General features: G+C 41.4%; 1 protein-coding gene across 1 annotated transcript in view; it reads left to right on the top strand.

The window, feature by feature from the left end:
• LOC122798495 (epiplakin-like) overlaps positions 1–24,440 on the top strand; it is a 341,455-nt gene that overhangs the window by 93,642 nt on the left and 223,373 nt on the right. The window contains exon 2 of the mRNA XM_044067494.1: positions 15,444–15,502. The gene's annotated coding sequence lies outside the window, so the exon portion shown is untranslated. The remainder of the gene's footprint in view (positions 1–15,443; positions 15,503–24,440) is intronic.

Raw genomic sequence — 24,440 nt, 5'->3', positions numbered from 1 at the left:
ATGATAAAAGAAATAGGCTCAAGCACATGGCAGCAACTGTATGCCCTGCAGCACTCCCTGATAAACCCCAGAACTTTCTAGTAAATTCCAGAGTTCACACAGTCTCGAAGCATAAGTGGGTCAGCAAACTCAAAGCATGAGCCTCAGCCTAGTTTAATTGCCAACTGTCATAATTCTGGTGGATGTCATGAATCTAAAAGGGAGAAGTGTTTATATTTTGGTCAGCAATACCACAAATGCAATAAGTGAAATCATTTCAAAAGGCTTTGTAAATCAAAAGGCCCACATTCTTGAAATGCTCCCTCTTAAAAGAAATGAGTTGATCAATTAGAAAGCTGCAACTGTACTCTCTATCCTCATGGTATCAGTACTTCATGTCAATGCAGTAGATTTAAGGGCAAAGAATGAAGTATTTTGTACTGTTTGGTTAAATGGCAAACCCATAGAGTTCAAAGCTGACACAGGTTCCAAGTGGTGGTATGTCTGCAGAAACATTTGCTAGTGTGTGTAAAGCTTGATTTGGCAAGGTGTACCCAGCTCGTTGCTTATGGAAGTGAAGAAATTCACACCGAAGGCTCAGTCATGCTTTCATGTTACTCTGCTGGAAGAAGCTATGTCTTATCTTATGTGGTCAAGAGGCACATCCAGTCATTATTAGGGCTCAGAGTCAGTTTGAAAATAGGACTGCTTTCATTTAATAAGGAAGTCAACCATATTAGCTTAAAAGTCCACTATAATTTTGCCCACCACATTTTTATTACCTATGCTGATCATTTCAAAGACAAATTAGGCAAATTTCCAGTTGTGTACTCCATGAAGTTGGATCTAGAGGTCAGCCAAGTTATTAGGCCAGCACAAAAAGTTCTAATAGCCGTGCAGGACAGATCAAAGCAGAGTTGGATAAAATGGTGCGACAAGTTGTGATTTGTCCAGTTGCAATGCATCTTCCATGGTAGCTCATAAGAAAAGCTCAGATGACATCAGAATATATATTGACACATGAGATTTGAAGAAAGCACTAAAAAACCTCATCATCCAATGCACACAGTCGAAGTCACATTCTTGATGCCAAATGTCACTTTTTTTTTCTTTTTCCTGTCTTAAATGGAAAGGGTTCTTTTTGGCAAATTCGGCTTGACAAAAAATCCTCATTGTTCACCACTTTCAGTACTCCATTTGGTAGGTACAGGTTTTTGAGACTGCCATTTGGGATAAATTCTGCAAGTGAAGTCTTTCAACGTGTAATGGAGCAACTTTTTTCAGGGTATCCTTGTGCTATTATAGTAGGCAACATACCAGTAAGGGGTAATGCTGAAGCAGAACATGATAGAACCTCCAGCTCAACCCACAGACAAGCAAATTCAGGCTAAAAGAAGTTAAGTTGGTGATTTATTTACTAGTACAGGCCTACAACCAGATCCTTCAAAGCAAACAACCATGCTCCAGATGCCAGCTCCAGACTGTTCAAGCCATGCAACATTTTCTTGGCATAGTCAACTACCTAGGCAAATTCATTCAAGACTTGAGCAAACTTTCAGCACCACTTATAGAGATGACATGCAAACATGTATCCTGGTCTTGGTTAGAGCAATCCCAGATCATTTAATCTGAAACCAAGAATTGCTAGTCCACCAGCTCTCTTACTATGATATTCACAAACCAGTAACACTTTTTTTTTTTTCCCTGTGATGCTGCGAAATTTGGTCTTGGTGCAGTCATTCTACAAGAGGATCAAACCGTTGCCTATGCATTGAGAACTCTTACCCAAGCTGAAATACAGTACGCCCAGATTGGGAGAGCTTTTGGCAGTTGTGTTTGCATGAGAGAGCTTTTGGCAGTTGTGTTTGCATGTTCGAAGTTCCATGACTGTTTGTTTATGATAGACCTATCCAGATTGAAACAGACCACCAAACTCTAGTCACTAGCTTGAGAAAGCCTATGCATTCAGCTCCAGCCTGACTGCGACGTATGATGTTGAGATTGCAAAAGTGTAATTTCAATCTTGTCTACAAAAAAAGCAAACTTCTTTATTTTGCTGATACTTGATCAAGATCACCCAGAAACAGCACAGAACAACATGAGTGAGAATCTTGATTTTGAAGTCATGGAAGTGAGACTCCTTCCACATGTCTTGATGAGGTCACACAGCCACAGATCCAGTTTTTTACAAAGGCCCAACCATTTTGCTTTGGCCATCTGAAGTGCAACCTTATTTTTCATACAGAGATGAGATTGTCTGGAAGAATGACTTTCGGTCCTTCATAATACCTTTTTCAAAAGTCTTTGCAACCTGACTGTTTTACTATCTTGCATCGTGGTCATCCAGGAACCAAAAGAAGGGCAAGAGGACTAGTATTTTGGCCTTCTATATCCCAAGACATTGAGAGAGCTTTCGTCTTGTTCAGTGGGTAATGGTACTAAGCCACATCAACAGAAGGAACCACTTGGCTAAACCAGATTCCTGGACTCCATGTAACAGTCCACACAAAGTTCTGACAATGGCATGCAGTTTACAAGCCAACAGTTCAAAGGATTTGATGTATGAAACTTTACCCATGTCACAAGTAGCCCTGAGTATCTGCAGTCAAATGGTTTGTCAGAACGTGCAGTTAAAGTCCAAAACAGTTACTAAAGAAGCCAAAATGAGAGGATTGTGATGTTTTCCTAAATCTCAAATGTTCCTCTTGATAACCATCTCAGTTCACCTGCTCAGAGACTTCTGTTGAGACAAAAACCAGAACCACATTACCAATCGGTAGTCAATTGTTCTGTTCCATGTGTCAAGAACAGAACAGCAGATCAGTGAAAACAATCTGAAGAGCTGACAAACCCCGAAGTCCTAATATGATAAAACCAGCAGGCAGCTCAGTCCATTACAAGAAGTGATAAGGATGCAAATGTCCAGCGGTTATGATCAGACTGGTGTCATGAAGAATTTGTCCAGAGCTGAGTTTGTACATTGTAGAATCGGATGGAGCAAACTTTAGGCGGAATCAGAGACCTTTACTACTGTCAGTCTATACCACAGCAGAGTGAGTTGTCCGTTCCAGAGGACATTCCTATTCCTGTGATGAATCCAGATATTCCTGATAGTTGTTCACTGAAGACTGTCCCTGTTGCTAAATGTAGTCCAGATATGTTACGAGATATGGTCACACATCCAAACCCTGCAGTAGATACAAAGCAACTTGGACATGAACCTTGTTTTGTTTCTAATGTCATGTCGTCCATGCATTCATGTGCGTTTCCTCCGGGTGCTCCAGTTTCCTCGCACATTACAAAGACTTGCATCTGGAGCATTTCTCCCTGGGCCTCCACTGAAAATTGGCTTTTGTTCCAAGTCAGACTTTCCCAGTAAAGGAATGTTAAATAAAGCAGTTCATTTACTTTCATGCAGTCTGACCTAATGTGCCTACATGTCACAGACTGGTATAAATGTTGCATTGTTTTAGGGTTAGCCCCCGTCCCCATATTGTATTCTACATTAAACAGATAGAGAAGCTGTACTGGATTTGTTAAACAGCAGTAGTAGGAGGAATAGTTCCAGAAAATGCTGCTATCAGCCACTCTGAGGAAGTTTGTAGTACTCTACAAGTGTTTTTTGCCTACCATCCTAAGGATATGCATCTTTGGACAGGAATTCACTTAGACTTTTGCCACTCTGAATGTGTGCCTATATCTATAGACTGTCTTAATATCATGGAAAACAGACAATATCATGGAAAACACAGTGGAGTCTACATACAATTGGCAGTAGAGACTATAGGCTGATGTCCTATGTTTGATGTAAGCATGGTACCCTGCTATGTCAAGATGGTAGCAGTGATAAGTTGGGACTGTGTGGTGCATCCATGCACACTTAAACATTCCCCTGCATGTTATAAGCACCTAACTACTCATGTTCACTCTTTTTTTTCATCTCCTCCCAGTGCATATTACAGTGGCTACAAAAACTAGTCGTCTTCACCTGTGGTTGCAGTAGCAGATTAGCACACCGTCTGACCTTGGTTTACTCATTGCATAGCTTCATGGGTGTGCCCAGTGCCACCATGTTCTATAGTTGGTTGCTAATGTGTCAACTGTTGATGAGAGAGTCATTCTTTTTTTCTGGTAGCTTTCTTTTTTGTGGTATGGGGTTTAATTCCCTTAGCCCTCATTCGCCTACTGTGTGACCTTAAGCAAGTCACATAAACAGAATGTGGTTGGAGCTACAGTGCTTGGAGCTACTGGGAAGTTAGGCTAGTCTCCTTGGTAGTGCCCTGGATTACAAGTCTACTAACTACCTATGACACTCTCTCATTGTTAGATTGGGACTTTTTTTCACTTTAATACAACCAGACATAACTGCTAAAGCATGGATCATTATTTACTCTCTGCTCCAGTCAAGAGCCTAGTCTTCACTGCAAGTCACAGTTTTGCCACTTCTCCCAAAGACGTCAGGACTGTCTTTAACTCTGCATCAAGTGTTCACCTCAGTGCCTTGAATGGTCTCTTTCTTTTGTGCTGACCTTGTGGGTTTCATTTCCAAGAATGGAATGGTATGCTGGAGGTATCTAATCCATTTCATTTTCTGGATTTAATTGTACTTGTGATGGAATGAATGTTTGCTACCTGTTAAATTGTTCATAACACTTCTGTGGAGCAGAAATTGCAGAATTTGTCTAAGCTGAAAAGGTTGACCCAAGGCAAATTTAGTCTGCACGTGAATGCATACAAACCCATGTCATATGAATGTATACACATTTCCAAGAGCAGCAATGCTGCCTTTAAAGCTTAAAGGGAGACCATCCTTGACTTTATTCTCACACATGTCTTGCACCAGCTCCCAAAATTTCAGGGTTACTCTGATATGGGGGGGGGTGTAAGTAGACAGAGCAGTAAAACGCACATTTTACATCATGACACCAGCCTGTCCCGGTCCGTGAATTGAGATTAAATGAGAAAATACTGAAAGGAAATTGAGTTGCAAATGTAGAAAGAAAATGAGTGCCTCAGTAAGCATTTTATTTTCCTTTATATCTTTGAGGTTTAATAGAATGAGTTTTCATTTAAGGACGTAGCTGACTTATTACTAAAGTATTTAGTTACTCTGGAAAGTAATCGCACTTTGTTACTCTAGAAAGGTCTAGGTCGCTTGTAGTTTATCTTTTGGGTTTCCGTGATCTTATCTTCTCTCTCTCAGTATTCTTATGGTAAAGTAAAGACAGACATTTTAATTTAAGTCTTTAAATAATATAAAATATAAATTAAGAATCATGATTATAGTAGTTTAGTTTGTCTTCTCCACTTTTCATCACTTCTCATAAAAATAATTCCAATAAAAAGTTTGGTAGTGTGGGTTGAAATTGAAATTGTAAATTAAGTTATCCAAGAACCAGCTTTTTGAAACTGAGCAATGTTGCCAAGATATCCACATTTTGTGGTTAAGTTACGTGAGCTCTTTCAAAGGAGAGAAATGCAGTTTTGAGAGACTTAAGTTGTATTAATTACAGCAGTTTAGCTTCTGTAGCCATTTATCAAACCCATTTACTAAGATAAATGCCTTACAAATTATTTTATATAAATGTGATTTTACCCCCTTTGGAGTCTTCCATTCACAGATGCACACCTGGCAATTTACAGGAGAGAAAATTCATATAACTGGTCTTATCTGCTGAGCATTTTGAATGTTCTATATTGGCTTGTACTATAAAATCCAGTATATAGATTGATGCAATTTAAAGAACAGCCCTACTTTACAATTCATGTTTAAGTGGGAACCTATGGTTTCAAAAGGGTCATACAGAACCCATGGTTTCAAAAGGTCATACAGAACCTAAAGTTTTCTGAAGTTACTAAATCTCCGTGTTGCAAAGGATGTTTATGGTATAGTCTGTTTTAATGCTGTTTTTCTAATTTATATACCTGATATGCAGAATAAATTTAAATTGGAGAATGTCCAACACTGGCCTGTATAATTTAAAGTGAATTTGCCATGCTCCCCTGTGACTGCCTTAATGTGGTTCCGTACTGGGCAATTCTTAGAGTATTTACATAGTCTTGTTTAGAAAAGTACATATTTATACTACAAACTGGTAGAGTACTTGCCTGCTAAAGGTCAGTAGGTGGTTGTGTAGTAAAATTATTTTCTTATATGATTATTGCTGCATTTATTGTCGCACATAAGACCATTAATATTTTACAAAGTTTTTATGTCAAAACTTTGTATACAATAAAAGTATTGAATTGGCAAGTTTATAAAATGATATAAAAGGTAGATTTTTTGAGAGCAGCATAAAAGTAGCCAGGCAGAGGTAAGAAAGTCAGAAAATACTTCATGGCAGAAATGTGTAGTATACCAGGTGAGACAATTTACTAAGCTTGAAACCGTGAAGGCTTTGGGGGAGATGGTTGGACTACTCCCCAAGCTTTGTAAATGTATAAAGGAAGAACCCATGTTAGATGGTAAACTGTGGTTAAGATGAGGAACATTGCCACCCTCCTGCGGGAAAACATAATTGTCTTACGCTAATGCTCTGAACTGTTGGCATAAATGTTTATTATCATGCAAGTGGTATCTGATATTTGTCTTTTGGTACAAAGATAAACTGGTATATATTTTTGAGTGGGGAGTCTACAAGTTATGTATCTAGTGAGAATTATCCTGCTCAAGAAAAGGACCACGGCACACCACACCCCAGTCTTACTTGGCATGGTTGCAGCCCAGAGATGTGATATGGTGAAATCATTTCTGTGGGATTCCTTGAGGAATTTGTAAAGCAAGTACCACCAAAGTAGCTTGGGACAAAAGCCACATGTTTGCTGGATAGTAGAGAACAAAAAAAATTGATTTAACAGAGGGACTAGACAAGTGTTACCTTCCCATTTGTATTTCTTTTATGTAGATCCTCTGGTACAAAACATGTGGTATCTACTAAGCTTGAAAACTGCTACTAGAAAGGCAGTATTAACTTGCGTAGTTCACTCCTTACAAAATTATTTATCCAGAAAGATCACTTGTATAACAAGTGATGTGGGTCTATGTTATCGAATGATGCGAATGCTCTTTCATCGAACTTCAAAGGTTGACACCACTAAACAGCAAAGACACAAGCAGTTTATTTTTCCCCAGAGAAAAAAAATCGATACTCCGCCAAAAAAAAAATTCAAACACAAAGTGGGGGGCTTTGCCTGCCACATCCCCCAGTGTGGGGGGGCTGTGCCCCCCACACTCCCCCTACTTCAGTATACCAAATCTTGATCACACCATAGTGGAGGAAATGGCAAAGTTCCGAAGACGGCCCACTGATTATCCCCCCCCCCAGAGAAAAAAAATCTATGTTCAGTGTCTTCGCTGTTTAGTGCTGTCGACCTTTCAATTTGTTCTCTTCATCATTCGATAACGTAACATAGACCCAGTGATGTAGTAACCTCTTTCTATCTTGTTACCTAAGAAGGTTGTAAACCTAGAAAAAGTTCATTTATAAAGTCTGTATAACCAGAAGGGACAGAAGACAAAAAACAAAATGTCAGAAATCATCAACACTGCAGAATATGTAATTGGTAGCGGTTATAACCATAAAATTGCTACTTTTCAAAAGCATTTCTCTTGGAAGTAGTACTAAAGACACAAGGGTTGTCAAACTCCTGTTCATGTTAAAGATGTACTCACTGGGAAAAGCAATGCATATACCCTTCATTCATTTATTGGGTCAGTTTGTTCTTTTTGAATTCTGTAAAATAGAATGATTTAAATGAGGCTTTTAATAAATGCAAAAACCGGCTTCTCACAGCCGTATACAAAGGTAAGAAACCAATATTGTTGGTAGCTCAGTTATTGCAACATAACGTCCTCTAAATTCAATCATGTACAACTCCATAGTCTGTGGTTTCAACTCTGAAGAAGCAAGATTGTCCCAAAGAGGCTGCTAAGGGAAAATAGTTACCCCAGTAGTGATGGTAACAGCGTGCAGAACAGAGCATGGTGTTTTGCCTTGACAAAAAAAAGGTTAAAAATGTAGTAGTAGTAGTACTAATAAGGTTAAAATGTTGTTGTTGTAGTAGTAGTAAGGTTAAAATGTAGTAGTAGTAGTAAGGTTAAAATGTAGTAGTAGTAGTAAGGTTAAAATGTAGTAGTAGTAGTAAGGTTAAAATGTAGTAGTAGTAGTAAGGTTAAAATGTAGTAGTAGTAGTAAGGTTAAAATGTAGTAGTAGTAGTAAGGTTAAAATGTAGTAGTAGTAGTAAGGTTAAAATGTAGTAGTAGTAGTAGTAAGGTTAAAATGTAGTAGTAGTAGTAGTAAGGTTAAAATGTAGTAGTAGTAGTAAGGTTAAAATGTAGTAGTAAGGTTAAAATGTAGTAGTAGTAGTAGTAGTAAGGTTAAAATGTAGTAGTAGTAGTAGTAGTAAGGTTAAAATGTAGTAAAAGTACTACTATGTTGCATCAGAGTGGGAAAGTGCTGTTACTGACTCATGTGTAGCTTTTTTGTTTCTTCTGGTATACATGCCTACCATTTCCTAATGTAAAATGGTGGCTAAATTTGCTACTAATTTTGGTTTTACACCCTGAAACTTTTCTAATTTCTATTTTTTGTTGAAATTTTAGTAAAACGTTGTAGGGTTTTTGAAACCAGTCCTCATTTACCACAGTAAGCACCAACTGTAAAGAATTTCACAATTTGAATTGGACATAATTGCATTAAGTGGCTGCATTATTTGCATATACTTGTGGCAAAGAATAGAAAAAGGTCTATATTATGTCACCATGAAAAGTACAGTTGTGTACTCTTACCATAAATGTAGATGTTCGAGTGTGTTCACTGTTGCAGTCATGACTGTAGGGTTCTTCCTGCCAGCAGCAGCCCTTGATTGGCCAGAATCCCAAAGTCTGGATTGGGCGTCAGCTGAGGTCGCTTTTATCCTGACATCAGTGCACCAGGAAGTATAAAGACCTCAGCCGACGCCATTACCCCAGTTTTTCTTGCCCCAGGTGTCAGGTGCCCAAAACTGCAGCAGCCAAAATACCTCATAACAGACAAGAAAAAACAAAAGGGGGGGTAGGAGGGAGGGTAACTCTGACTGCAACAGTGAACACACTCGAACATCTACATTTATGGTAAGAGTACACAACTGTACTATGTCCTTCGTGGTTCACTGTTGCAGTCATGACTGTAGGATTGAGTCCAAAAGCTAAGAAAGGGTGGCTGGAGGAGAAACGGAAGGAGTGGCCACAAAACCGCAGAAGCAAAACCGGCCCTAGATTTAGAATAGAGAGGGAGGTTGTAATGCTTAAGCTCCAAGTAGCAGCCTCTAAATATCTTTGGTAGGAACCCCACAAAGAAAGGCTGCTGAAGTAGCAGTAGCCCGGGTAGAATGAGTCCTAATATTAACAGGAACTGGATTGCCATGAAAAGAGTAACAGAACTTGATGCAGTGGGCAATCCACTTAGAAATAGTTTGCTTAGTGATTGCTTTCCCTAGAACAGTAGGAGCATAAGCGACAAACAGTTGGTCAGATTTCCTGAATTTCTTGGTCCTGCCAGGTAAAAACAAAGCTGCCTGTGCACATCCAAAGAGTGCAAAAGACTTTCTTCCTCACTTTGAGGATTAGGATAAAAAGTAGGCAAATGAATAGTCTGATTCAAGGCCACTGCCGAAACCACCTTAGGCATAAAGGTGGGATTAGTCCTTAGAGATACCCTGTCCTGATGAAAAATAATGAAGGGTTCTACAGCCATGAGTGCTTGCAATTCCGAAATTCTTCTAACAGAGGTTATAGCTAAAAGAAAAGCAGTTTCCAAGGCAAAAATTTTAAATCCGTGGAAGCTGCAGGTTCAAAAGGAGACTAGGTTAATTTTTCCAAAACATAGTTAAGATCCCAAGTGGGAACAGGTGCTCTTATAGGGGGCCAGACATTCTTAGCTCCTCTAAGAAATTAAGTAATGGATGAGAAAAAATTGGAGGATCTGTATTGTAATGTGCAGAAATAGCAGAAGCATGAAGCTTAATAGATGAAAAAGATAGGCCCATATGTAACAACTCTGCCAGATACTTTAAAATCAGAGGAATGTTCGGAACAGTAGAATCACCACCTTGGACTTGATTCCAGGAGCAAAATCTTTTCCATTTACCTGCATAAGATTTCCTAGTGCTGGGCCGTCTAGCTTCAAGGATTACATCCATTACCTGTTTGGAAAGAGTAGAGGTGTTTACAGGCCCTGGATCCACCAGGCAGCTAGATTCAGAGTTTTGACATGACTGTGCAGGATCTGGCCATCCTGTTGACAGTAGATGAGGGATTTGAGGCAGAATCCAGGGAGGCTCCTGAACTAGGTTCATCAGAGTGGAATACCAGAATTGTTGAGGCCAATTGGGAGCCATTAAAATCATTTGCGTCTGTCCTGTTTTATCTTCAGAAGTACCTGAGGTAGAAGAGGAAAAGGAGGCAAAGCATATATTGAGAGATGTTTCCAACTGAATGAGAGGGCATCCACTTGCCATGCTAGTTTGTGGTAGGTCCTGGTGCAGAATGTTGGAAGTTGATGATTCTGGGGGGATGCAAAAAGATCATTCGTGTGGATCCGAAAGTGTCCTGCTCAATGTGTTTGCCAGAGTGTTGTCTTTTCCTGGCAGGAATTGTGCCTGTAAGTAGACTCTGCAGGTCATTGCTGTGTACCACAGAGCCATAGCTAACCTGCACAGGGGGTAAGAGTGAGAGCCCCCCTGCTTGTTTATGTACCACATCACTGTAGTGTTGTCTGTCTTTATCAACAATTGCCCTGGTAGAAGAAAGTCCCTGAATGCTATCGGAGCATTCTGTACAGCGAGCATCTCCTTCAAATTTATGTGCAGATGAATTTGCTCCTTTGTCCAAACACCCTGAAGACATCTCCCATGCATGTGGGCTCCCCAGGCATAATCTGAAGCATCTGTTGTCAGAACTTGGTTGGTGGAGGACATAAAGGCCTCCCCTTGTCCTAGAGACAGGCTTTGGCCCACCAAAGAAACTCTTGCTGTAGACGAGGCAAAATCGTGATCACCGTTTCCAAACTGTGGTAATGCTGAGACCACACACTCTTGAGGTACCACTGTAGTTTCCTTATATGCAGTCTTGCATATGGTATTAGGAGAATGCAGGAAGCCATGTAACCTAAAGCCTGCAGAACCTTTCTTGCAGTCAGCTGTTTCACTGAAGCCAGGTGTTGGAAAGAAGAAGCCAGTTGTGCTTTTTTTTGTCTGGTGTCAAGGAAGCCATCTGGGTTGTAGTACTTAGAAGAGCACCCAGGAAAGTAATTTGTTGTGTGGGCAGCAGATTTGACTTCTTTAGATTCACTGTGAATCCGAGGTACTGTAGAAGATGCTGCACAAAAGCTAGATGCTGAAGTGAAGTGTCTTTGTCATCCGCTTGAATAAGACAGTCCAGATAAGGGTATATTTGAATCCCCTTCTGTCTGCAAAACACCATTACTGGTGCCAGGCACTTTGTAAAGACCCTGGGCACAGTAGATAAGCCAAAGGGTGGCACAGAGAACTGGTAATGCTTAGAGTCCACTTTGAATCTCGGATACCTTCTGCACTCTCGCCTTATAGGAATATGCAGGTAAGCTTCCTTTAAGTCCAGAGTCACCATCCAAGCGTTCTTGCCCAACATAGGCAGCAGCTGCTGCAGAGTGAGCATCTTGAATTTTGGCACATCTAGGAAGGTGTTTAGTACGGAAAGGTCCAAGATTGGTCTCCACGAATTTTCCTTCCTGGGAACCAGGAAATGTCTTGAATAAAAACCTTGCCCTATTTCTAAATTTGGTACCAATTCTATGGCCCTCGTAGCTAAGAGGGACTGAACCTGCAGTTGTGCCTCTGCCCATTGATGATTTGGCAGGTCTGGCCAACCGTTCGGTTTTGGCAAGGTGTGGAAATGAAATCTGTAACCTCCTGATGTCCAGAACCCATTTGTCCCGGGTTATGTGGCCCCAGTTTTGATAAAAAAAAGAAATCTTTCCTCCCAAAGGTGCTTCCAGGAGAGGAGCCCCTGGAACCAGAAAGGGAGAGTCATAAAGACTGTTTCTGGTAGGGTTGAGACTTATCTTCACCTTCTTTGGGAGAGGGGGCAGTCCACTGCCTATTCCTAAAAAGGGTTTGTGACTGTCCCCTACCTCTGGAATGCCTGAATCTGCTTCTCCGAGGCCTGTCCGAGCTCGGAAAGGACCAAGGTTTAGCTGGCCAGTGCCTGCTAAATCTAGGAGGTTGCACCTGTAGAAAATCCTTAACCATCTGCATAGATTTGGCTTTGTCCTCCATTTACTTTAATACCTCTTCAGCTTTGGCCCCAAACAAAACATCATGCTGCAAGGGGCATCCAAACGTTTGGCTTTAACCTGATTCGGCAAGCTTTGTTCCTTTAACCAAGCATGTCTTCTAATAACTGCGCCAGTTGTTGCAGCCCTACAAGAAGCTTCCAAAGAATCAAAACCACAATGCTGGGTATGTTTACCCACTTGTTCAATAGTATGCAAGAAGTCCTGTAACTCCTTATCATCCGCACCAATAGAAACAGCTGACATCTTGTGTTTAAATACAGACAAAAGGTATTGCTGATACTTTGGACTCTCAGTCAGAGTAGGATGTTTAGCAGAGGCCACTTTAACACCCTTAGGGCCCTGAGAAATTGTTTCTGGATCAGGTGAAAGATTCTTAAAGAAACTTGTGAGACTCTGGAACCCTATAATACCTATCTGGTCTGACTGGAGCAGGGGGAAAAGAATCCGGAGAGAGGAAGGCTTCCGAAAAAACATCTACAATGTCCAATACAGGGGGGATAGCAAGAGGCTTATGCTGAGGGAGAGGAAGAAAATCCCTAAGCCTTTTCTTGGTTTCAGAGAATTCCTGCCCTTCCCAGTGAAAAATGCTCCCTCATATCATGCAAAGATTCACCAAAAGAATAATCCTCAGGAGGAGAGGCTGAAGGAAAGGAATCTTCAGCATCAGAATCCGCATAAGGAGGAAAGGAACAATCCTGCTCAAGGGAAGAAGCAGAAGAAACAGAAATTTGGTCTGAAGAATCATAATCGGTCTGTAATCTAGGCTTTTTGTCAGGAGGGGGATGAGAACCCCTGATCATAGATAACAAATCTTCAGCCATCCTAAGCATCTGCCTTTGAGGCCTAGGACCCCAAAAGGCGTCTGTGCTTACCATTTCTTTTTAGCTGGAGCCATAGTCATTGTCTTAGAATGCAAAACTGAATCCATATTTACATGAAGCTGTGAAGGCCTGAAAACTCCCTCAGAAGCTGGTACCTGCCTACCGGCTCTGGACCCAACTGAGGGAGTAGTATCCGAAGGTCCAGTCCCTGGCAATTCTGAAGGCCCCATCAGCTCCACACTGGAGTTGGTACAGGCAATTGGTTCAAAAGAGGCGGACGACAGGGGCTGCAAAGGTGCCTCACTGACTACCGACAAACGAGCAACTGGCAATAACTGAGTGAGTAATATCCTCTGCTTTGGACCTCGGAGGCCTGTCTTTATCTTTGCACCTCTTACACACACCAGAAGCCAGAAAAGAAACCGAAGACCTATTATAATTAAACCAAAATAGTAGAAGGCAAAGTTGTACCTAATAATAGTACGCTGATTAAATCTAGCACAAAACCCACAATTAGCAACATTGTGGTCAGGGCCCAGGCAGGGAATACAATAAGAGTGAAAATCCCTATGAGATATTTGTTTCCCACAAGAAATATATAATTATTAACTTTTTCTGACATCTGACTGGAGCAAGAAAAAGACCTCCCCAACGGGGTACTTATCTTACAAAATGAAAAATCCTGGAAGTAAATCCAAAAACAGGAGTAGGCTGACCGGCATCAGCGAACTGCTCAGGGCACCACGCGGCAAGAAAGACTGGGGTAATGGTGTCGGCTGAGGTCTTTATACTTCCTGGCGCATTGACGTCAGGATGAAAGCGACCTCAGCTGACGCCCAATCCAGACTTTGGGATTCTGGGCGATCGAGGGCTGCTGCTGGCAGGAAGAAACCTACAGTCATGACTGCAACAGTGAACCACGAAAGACATTCAGAGTACCTTTTAAGTAAGAAGATTCCAAGATTTTTAAACCAATTGTACTTTTGTACTCTTCATTTTTGCAAATTATTCTAATTGCCAAATACTTAATACATTCGGCATTATATGCATGCATTGCTTTTTGGTAGCTGTAGTGCTCACATGAAGTAAAATATTCACAGTACTACAGACTCCGCTACATGAGTTATTGTGAAGAGTTGGGGAGGGTTTTTCCAGCAAGTATACCAAAAACATAAATATTTTAAACCTAAAATGGGGGGGGGGGTGCATCATCCACCCTAAATACGGAAGCACAAACTGATTAACATTAGGATTCTCCTTGCAGTGCTTTGCACAGGTCATGGGTGGGGAATGATTAGGATTCTCCTTGCAGTGCTTTGCACAGGTCATGGGTGGGGGATGAATGACTGACAGATGGTTTAACAGGAAGTGCTGCAATTCTGAAGGCTGTCATTCAGTTAATTCATTACTTGTATCCGTTCACTAGAATGAATATATCAACCAAGCTCTAAATGCAGAATGTACTAGGGTGAAGTGACTTGTTTGTAATAACCTGTGTAACATTTGCATCTATTACCAAGAACAGCAAAGGCCATTTGGTGCAGCTAATGGTGCTAAATGTACTGGTATTCTACAGAATCCTTGTAATATAATTTGTATCTGTTTTTAACCAATGCTTCCACATTATCTAATTTCATTGTCTAATTTGACAAACTGTAGAGGTTTTGCATTTTTTAATGTAAAATTGTTCTTGAAATTGCTTTGTAATACTTTGGAGCTTTTATACTTGGGCATCTGCTGAAAATGGACCCCTACCCAGTTGGACATTCCTGGTAATCAAATGTCAATAAGTAAATGAATCTTTTTATTAACACATGTCTATTCAAATGAGAATGTGTTCAGCTTCTTATAACACCAGATTTGTCCAGCCATCTCTTTGGATCATAAGCCATTTTTGTGCTACTGTTCACTTATGTGAGTGGTATTTATTATTTTATTTTGCTTTTACTTTACTTTTGTTTACCGGGAAGGTCTGATTGGACACTGGTACATTTTCAGTGGAAGCCCGGGGAGAAAAGCTCCAGATAAATACATAATCAAATCAAAAAGTATGATTCAAAAATATTTACACCATGGGTATGTAGTAATACATAGCAAATGGCCTAATATAACATGTAACATATAACATGTAACAGAACAAAATGAGGTAATATTAATACATTGTTTTGTGTGGCAGTTAATACATAGTACTGGCCTAAGGTAACCTATAACATGACAGCCAGTAAATATATAAATGTGGTATATATTTTTGCATAGCTATTTAGACTAGATAGAGTATGCACAACAAAACATTAACATTTAGTGTTTTCCGTTTTTGTTTCTCTATAGTTTGTCTGTACCTGTCATCTCATTGTCTTAGTAGAAATCACTTCACTTCAGAGGACAAGGTAAGTAATGACTTTTGGAGATGATATCTATAAAATGTTTGAGCTCCTATTAGGTTCTATAACATATATATTATGCAGAAGTAATATTAATTGTATTTACTCTTTAGTATTTCAACCTGTTAAGTGCACACACTGCTTCTTCACCTGCACATTTTAATGAAATTCCATGTTTTAAATATCTTCAAATTTTCAGAAGAACTATTTTTTTATGGTTGAACAGGCTTCATTAGATGCTACTGAATAACTGTAAACTATCAAGGCAGGATATGTAGTAATATTAACCATGGTGAAACAAACAGTGATTAATCATTAAGAGAATCCTATATGGTCGTGATATACAATCTTCACTGTTGCAGAAGAAATTCTTATTAAAATTATAGATCTCTGTTTTGGGTAGAAAAGCCAGGTCCCTTAACAGAAAGTGTCCAGTCAAGCCTAATGTGTATAGGACTGGGCAATAGACATTCACATGGATGGACAGCCTGTTCCAGGGAAGGGGAATTCTGTAAGAAACCTCCAGCAAAATGTGCCTTATTTTGAGCCTTAAATCAATGTTCCACGCATTTCTCAATGAATGGAACTTTCACATATTCATTGCTGCTGTTTGCCCATTATTCAGGCTTTGCTGGGATAACATGTTTTCTGTGAAGCAACGTCGACTATTTAAATGCATTATATGGCCATCATTTTTAATTATAATTCAATAGCTGATGCTTGTACAGAAGTGGTTATAACTGCTGGCCAGGCTTCCTTGTTTACTCTATTTAAACATTTGTCTGGCTACACTGGATAAGTATACATTTAATACAGAATCCTTTCCTGTGATTTCGGGTGTTTTGTGAAACTTTATTAACTGCGACTTAATACTTTATTATAATTTATTTTACCACAATTAGACATTTTAAGTATTTACAGAGTCAGAAAAGTGGCTGTAATTGATGGGTACAAAGACTACTGTGAAAAAAGTCACTTTGCTCATCTGGTGTGACATTTGTAGTGTCCACAGTGTATTTGCTAAAGTCAGTGTGAAACTTGGTGTTTTTTTTTTTTGTTTGTTTTTTTTTAACAGCAACAAGTTGGCCATAATTATTTTCATTTGATAGGGGGCTATATTCAGTGGTTTGGCAGAAAAATGTTTGTGAATGCAATTACTGATTGGCACAGTGAATAGCTGTAACTGTGGACTTTTCCTATGTGGAGTCTGCATGCCCTGCTTGTCACTGAGTTCATACATGTGCTCAGGTTTTTACCATTACCCCAAGGACAATGCCATAGGTGAATTTATGTGCAGTGTATGTGCAGATCTATAGATATGTATAAAAATCTGATTCTCATCTGCAAAGCAACACATAGATTACTGCATTTCTTTTTACCAGTACTTGTAACTTGTCTGGGTATCACCTTTCAAAAATGATACATAAAATGCATCGTAGAGCATTTCGATCCTTAGAGCTTCTAGGGGTTTGGCAGCACCCAAACCCTAAACTGTATAAATGGATTTTGACATGGATTAAGTGGTTGTCTCTGCCCTCAGTCTTACCTATTTTAGAACCGTCCCTGTACAAAGGTGTGCACAGAAGGTTGCTGAAGTTTATGGGAGTGGTGAGGTCATTACTATAGTTTAGTTTTCTTCAGAATTGTGCACCGATCACCATAGCTTGTGTGTAGGCAAGGGACAGTGCATCCTTTATTGTAACTTTTCTAAAGAAAAAAAAGAAGGTCACTAGCTTATGTAAGCGCACCATAGGATCTGCCACAGCTCCCAAGCATCTTTGAGAGGTGGTTGTAGGCAAAGCATGAAGAATCATTGTTATTTATAGCACTTTGTGTACTGTGTATTTTTCTAGCTAGTTTCACTGTGTGTGAGGTATTAACTGGAAATTGTCCACTTTTATCAAGCATCTGTTGGGTTGTTTCTAATAACTTGTTGCAGTTAAACTCTTTTTTTCTAGAGGCTCCTTTAGCTGTTTAAAACTTTCATTTAAAGGCTCAACTGCTGCTTTTCAGCTGTGAGAAACATTTCTGCAGTTTGTATAGTTGGTGGCTTTGCAGTTGCCCGCCCCTAGTGTAAATTTGATCTGGGACCCTCCCCCCAGTCTAGTGTCATTACCTCATTCTACCCAGTACAGGGAGAGCATTTGAGAAGGCCAATCAGCTTAGTTTCTGCTACTCCTTTCTCTCTTTCCACTTACTTTTTTTTTATCTGCTTTTACTGTATTTGTGTTTCTTCCTACTTTATTTTGCTTTTGCGTCATCTTAAAGGTACTCAATTGTATTTATTACTGCTTGGTGTAACTCATTCTAAGCCTTTTAGTTTAAGCACTTGGGCTTCAGACCAGTTCTTTTACATTAAGAAGGTTTGTGGTCTGCACTGTATTGGCAGAACAGGTAGATTACATCCTTCTAAGTTGGGAACTGCTGATTGAGGGCTCAGTGTCTGTTCTAAAAGTGTATTAATTCTGGTTTAAGCACTTGGGCTTCAAGCCAGTTATTTTACATTGAGGGTTCGTGGTCTGCACTCTTGTGGGAGGAGAGGCTGGACTCTGCCCTTCTGAGCTGGGAATTTCTGGTTAAAGGCTTATAGTGCCTGCATATTTGAACTGCTTACTGAAATTGGTACACCTTGTTTGCTGTAGCATAGACTAGATCCAGGCCTGCTGAATCTAGCTTTGTTTGTATAACTTGAGCACTAATCCAGGCATTCTTTAAAGTATTCAATTGTATTTATTACTGCTTGGTAGTAACTTGATTAAAGTGCAGCTGTCATTCTAAGTCTTTTGGATTAAGCACTTGGGCTTCAGACCAGTTGTTTTACATTAGGAAGGTTTGTGGCCTGCACTGTGGTGGCAGGACAGGTAGCTTACATCCTTCTAAGTTGGGAACTGCTGATTGAGGGCTCAGTGTCTGTTCTAAAAGTGTATTAGTTCTGGTTTAAGCACTTGGGCTTCAGGCCAGTTATTTTACATTAAGAAGGTTCGTAGTCTGCACTCTTGTGGGAGGAGAGGCTGGAATCTTTGCTTCTGAGCTGGGAATTTCTGGTTAAAGGCTTATAGTGCCTGCATATTTGAAATGTTTCTTACTGAAATTGGTGCACCTTGTTTGCTGTAAGACTAGATCCAGGCCTGCTGAATCTAGCTTTGTTTGTATGCTTGTTGTTTGCTTATTTCCCTGAAATGCTAATTTCACCTAAAACGCGGTTTTTCAGTGCTTCTGTGGATCCCTAGTGATATCTGCATTGCTTACTGTACTTATTTCCTTGTTTCACTTGAAAGAAAGTTACTGTTTGTTGTTTTTGCATTTAAGTTACCTGTAACGCATTGTATTTAAGTTACCTGGCACTTTCTCACTAAGTCAGCACTAAAAAATTAAAAGCACTACACCCTCACAAACTTCCCTTGAGTACCTTGTTCCCCATTGGCCCTTATTTTTCAGTTATAAAGGAATTCCCAATACTATTCTAGCATGTCCAAAGGTCAGTTGTCAATCTCCTGTCCGGTCCAGCTGGTGAATCTGGGAATCTTGAGGCAATGTTACAACTGTCTCATGTACACAGACAAACCCTCTCCTCCTCCCAACAAATTCCAACACATGTGAGAGATGCAATCATATAGCCAAACTGGAGGCTAAGCTCTCAACTCGGTACTGTCGTAACCAGTCAGGAGGAGAAGGAAACCACACTCACTACAATTCCAGTCTCACATAGACCTACCTCTACAGCAAACCAAACACATAAACACACAAAAACATACTTGGAGGCTCTAAATAAAAATCTGCCTAAGCAGCAGAGACCTCCAAAGCAGACACCCAAGCAACCGTTACCCCAAAACAAAACACGTGCAACACATAGCTCACAAAGCCAGTGTGCCGAACAGTCACAGCCCTTAAGGCTAAACACACCTGATACACTTGTAATAGGTGACTCAATTGTCAGGCACACTGATGTCCCGCTCACCAGGCTGAACAAGGAGAAGGTCACGGTGAGCTGCCTGTCGGGCGCTAGGATCCGCCACATAACACAAGCACTCAGGTCACTCCAAGGCAAGTACAAATATGACTCAGTCATTGTCCATGCTGGTGTGAATGACCTGAGACGTACCTCCCTGGACTACATGAAAAGAGACATAGAGGAGCTCTCTGAGCATGTGGCCTAGGCCGGTATGACCCTGACCTTGAGTAGCATCTTACCCCCACCAAGAATGATGCCACAATATGAAGACAAGATGATCAATTTCAACAATTGGCTTAAGTATTGGTGTCATTCAAAGGGGATCCAATGCCTGTCAGCCTGGGATGACATGCTCGACAAGCCACGATGCTTCGCTAGGGACGGCTTGCACCTGTCACCCCTGGGCTTTCGGATATTTGCAAAGGCTCTTGCTACCCCCATAGTGCCTCTTTTAGGCAAGGCTCAAAAGACAAACCCACCTCCATAGGTATCACAAGGGATAGGAAACTAAGAGTAATGCTACTCAATGCCAGAAGTCTAAACCTCAAGATGCATGCACTCTAAACTCTCCTTAGCATGGAGAACATCGATATCTGTGCAGTAACAGAAACCTGGTTCAAGGCTCCCGAGAGCACCCCAGCACTAACAGGTTATACCTCATACCATGTTTTTCAGCCCCAAAACTTGGACTGAACCACAAAAGGAGGGGGAGTATCAATATTCGTCAGATACCCACACCTCCAGGTTGGTGGCACAGTACGAAGCATCCGAGACTATCCATGTGCAACTAACAGTGGGTAAAACTGCCTTCCAGTTTATAGCCTGCTACAGACCACCCTCCCAAACCCAGGAACCCCACTCGGCCTTCCTGAGAACACTGGAAAATATGAAGGTCTCTCCAAACACCATTATATTGGGCGACCAACTACCCAAACATAGACTGGGAGCATTACTCTAGCTCCAACACCCTAGCCCAAAGGTTCCTAGAATTTATAAACTCAAATGCTATGGAACAACTTGTTACCACTCCCACAAGATGGGAAAACATACTGGACCTGATCATCACCAACATGGGGACTCTATGCTCCAGACCAGAAGTGTATCCCTCACTGGTAAGATCAGATCATAAACTAATCTCACTGGATATTCACATCCTGACCCCACCCCCTGCCTAGAAAACCACAGTGAAAAACTTCTCTAAAGCAAATTTCACACTACTCAAAACCGAGGTGGAATCCTTCAAAGCCCCCGGGCCTGTGGAAAATACGGCCCAGACCGCAGAATCCTTTATAAACACATTCTGTGATCACCTTCAGGAATGCATGGATCATGCAATCCCAAGTAAAACCAAGACCCAATCCTCCAAAGGCAGACATCCTGTCTGGTGGACCCCAGCCATAAACAAACTATACAATGGAAGGAGGAAGCTACTGCATGATGGAGCAAAATCCCAAAAAGGGAAGGCATCTCTGATCAGTATTGGCAAAAAACTACGGGCACTCATAAAATCGTCTAAGGCCAGCTTCGAGAGAAAAATTGCACAGGACACTAAGGATAACCACAAGGCTTTCTTTAGTTATGTTAGGAACCTGGGTGGGAATTCCCAGATATGCTCAGAATTAGTCCAAAATGACAAAAAATACACTGAACCCACAGACATTGCCATTATCCTAGCTGACAGGTTCAGAGCAAACTCCCCCCCCCCCTCCCCACCAAAAGGGCAAATATCTATCCCAGCAGAGTGCTGCCCCCCTGACATCTCAGATGCTCAGGTAAGAGCCGCCCTCTCCAAAGCAAAAAAACACAGCTTCAATGGGAGCAGACGGTGTCCCGGGCTGCGTCCTACATGAACTCCAAGAAGAGTTAAACCCAAACATAAAACTACTGTTCAGTCTCAGCCTTACTACAGGATATCTACCCAAAGAGTGGCGTACAGCAACAGTGGTCCCTCTCCACAAAGATGGTGCCTCAACGGATTCTGGAAACTATCGCCCCATAAGCCTGACTAGCTTGGTCAGCAAAGCTATGGAAAGGATGATCATGGACCTCATAAATAAAGATATTGGGGACCTACAGACACTGGATCCTACCCAGTTCAGCTTTAAGGGCAGATCCTGCCTCTTAAACCTGGTCAATTTCTTTGAAACAGTCACCAATCCATTGCCGAGGGGAAGGTGGTCCACACAGCCTACCTGGACCTCGCAAAAGCCTTCGATACAATAACCCACTCGGGCATTATAGATAAGCTCACCAGCTTAAATATAAATCCCCTATGTCACTAGATGGGTTGCAAACTGGCTCAAGGACAGAACCCACATGGTTAGAATTGTTGGAGCCATGTCAGACTCCAAACCAGTTACAAGTGGCGTCCCACAAGGCTCAGTCCTGGGACCTCTCTTGTTCGGTATATATTTCTCGGAGGTACAGGCCAACATGGAAGGACTGTGGCTGACCCAAGTTCGCAGATGACTGCAAACTGGGCGCCATAATAGACTCTCCAGCCGACACAAGCATCCTCCAAAAGGGCCTCATAGAAATGGACAACTGGTGCCAGAACCATGGCCTCAAGCTAAATGCCAAAAAGTGTATAGTCATCCCCTTTGGCAAAAAGAAAGTGCCCACAAATTACCACATAGATCCATTAAGTACAGAAGAAGTAATTGGGGACCTGGGGACCCAAGTTGATAGCAATCTCTCATTTGACAACCACGTGGCCAAAGTGGTTAGAACATTTTATATAGCCCACCTAATCATGAAGGGATTCGCATCTAGATCAGGGGAGGTCATCGTGCCTCTTTCCTCATCTCTCATCAGGCCCATAATAGAGTACAATGCCCCTTTTGGGATGTACCTTACCAGACACCTGCAGCAACTGGAAAGACCCCAAAAGTACCTCACCAAGAGGATCAAAGGACTCAAACAGATGCCATATGCTGCCTGGTTAAAGAAACTCCAGCTCTACTCAGTGGCATACCGCCTGCTCAGAGGCGATCTGTGCCTGACGTATAAAGCCATGTCCAACCTGGAATTAATGGACATGCTGCACCTCAGAAAATCCAAATCCCATCGAGCTACGTGCTCAAGAGACTTGAACCTCAGCACTGAAATAAATAGAACATGCTGGAGGGACAGATTCATAACCCAGAGGCTCCCTTCACTCTGGAATAAAATCCCAGTCGAGGTTAGGCAGAGTCCCTCATTGACTCTCTTCAAGAGGAATCTTGAGTGGATGGGAGATTGTAGGTTTACCCCGGGTATCACTTCTTTGTCACTGTTAGACAGAGGCACAGTATACTAACCTCGAAAAAGGGCATAGCAAAATTAATTTAAAATGGGTGGCAAAAGCCAAACACACTCTGGCTAGGCTTATAAATGCCCTAGGGCAGATAGCCTAGTATGAACCTATGAACCTATGTTTGCTGCCTTATTAGAAAGTAAATACAAAGACTGACAAGAGCATGGATACCAAAAATGATGACTCATTTTTTGGCATTAAGCTTAATGCCATGATTTCGACACCAGTCATTGGTCTCAGTGAGGCCATTCTGTAGGATGTCTGCATCACTTGGGGACTTAATAATGGTTCCCAGCTTGCAGAAGTCTATGAACTTGGTCAGCCAGAGTCCCTCTGTGTTGGCCTGCACTTCCGAGATGTAGATGCCAAACAGGAGAAGACCCAGAACCGATCCCTGTGGGACTCCACTTGTGACTGGTTGGTGTTCTGACTTGGGAGTCCACTATTTTCACACTGTGGGTTCTGTCTGTGAGCCAGTTTGCAACCCGCCTAATGATATATAGGGGATGATGCCTAGTTTAGTGAGTTTATCAATAATTCCTGAGTGGGGAACGATATCAAAGGCCTTGGCCAGATCAAGGTAGGCTGTATGTGAACTGCCTTGCCCTCCTCCACAGCTCTGGTGATCTAACTCAAAGAATTCTGTCCGGTTGAACAGGCATCATCTACCTTTTACAAAACCAAATTGTGTGGGATGTATAATTTTGGAGATGCCCTATATCCTTATTAATTAGGTCCATGATCATGTGCTCCATATCCTTTCATATCAGACTCCACAGGCTAAAGGAGCAAAAATTTCCAGGGTCTGTAGTCGCTCGCCTTTTATGGAGAGGGATGACTGCCGCAGTGGTACCATTCAATAGGGACAAAGCCTGAGGTAAGGCTGTGATTGAGCAGGGCACACAGATGTGGTGCCAGTTCAATTTGTAGCTCATGTAGAGTAGGTCAAGGGATAGTGTTGGGTCCCATGGAAACTGTTTTCTTTGCCTTGGACAATACAGCTTTAATCTGTGCTGTAGTAATGCTGGGTGCCTGGCATTCCTCTGGTATTGACTGGTCCTTTGGGGGAAGAGAGGAGTAAAGTTGGCACCAAATCTGTTGGCCAGTATGTTAGCAATATCTGTTGGCTTGGTATAGGAGGTACCATTGTGCAGTAACTCAGAGCAAACCTGGGTATTGCCGTGGAGATTCTTCATAGGTTCATAGATTGGTACCAAGCTAACTGCCCTTGTGAGCCATTCTAAGCCTAGCCAATTATACCTTGTGAGACTCAAACCCTGCACCTTGTGTTTGCAAGGCAAACACCTTAACCATAAGGCCACCCTCCCAACTGTAGAAGGTTTTGTGGTTGTTTAGTGTCTGCTGCAATTCTGCCTTCATAGCTGGCTTTAGAGGTTTTGATGAGGGATCTCGACTTTTTGTTGAGGCTAATAAGAGAGTTATTCCAGTCTTGGGACTTCACATTTTTCTGCAACAGTTTTCTCATTCTGTTGTAGAGTTTATTAATGGCAGGGGACCACCAGATTGGCTTTCATTTTTTGGAGGAGAGCATCTTGGTTCTGTTGGGTATGGCTAGTTCCATGCATTTATGTACATGTTCGTACAGTGCATATGATTCAGCAGTCCTGCATCTATTTTCCATCGACATGGGTGCCATGAAGTTAGCCACCTCTGTTTTTAGGAGCCCAAAGTCTGCT

This window comes from Protopterus annectens, chromosome 3.part1, assembly GCF_019279795.1.
Source record: "Protopterus annectens isolate FY-2018-M chromosome 3.part1, PAN1.0, whole genome shotgun sequence".
Taxonomy (NCBI): Eukaryota; Metazoa; Chordata; order Ceratodontiformes; family Protopteridae; genus Protopterus; species Protopterus annectens.
Note: the sequence above shows the minus strand (reverse complement) of the source record. Positions and strands in the feature narration are given on the sequence as shown.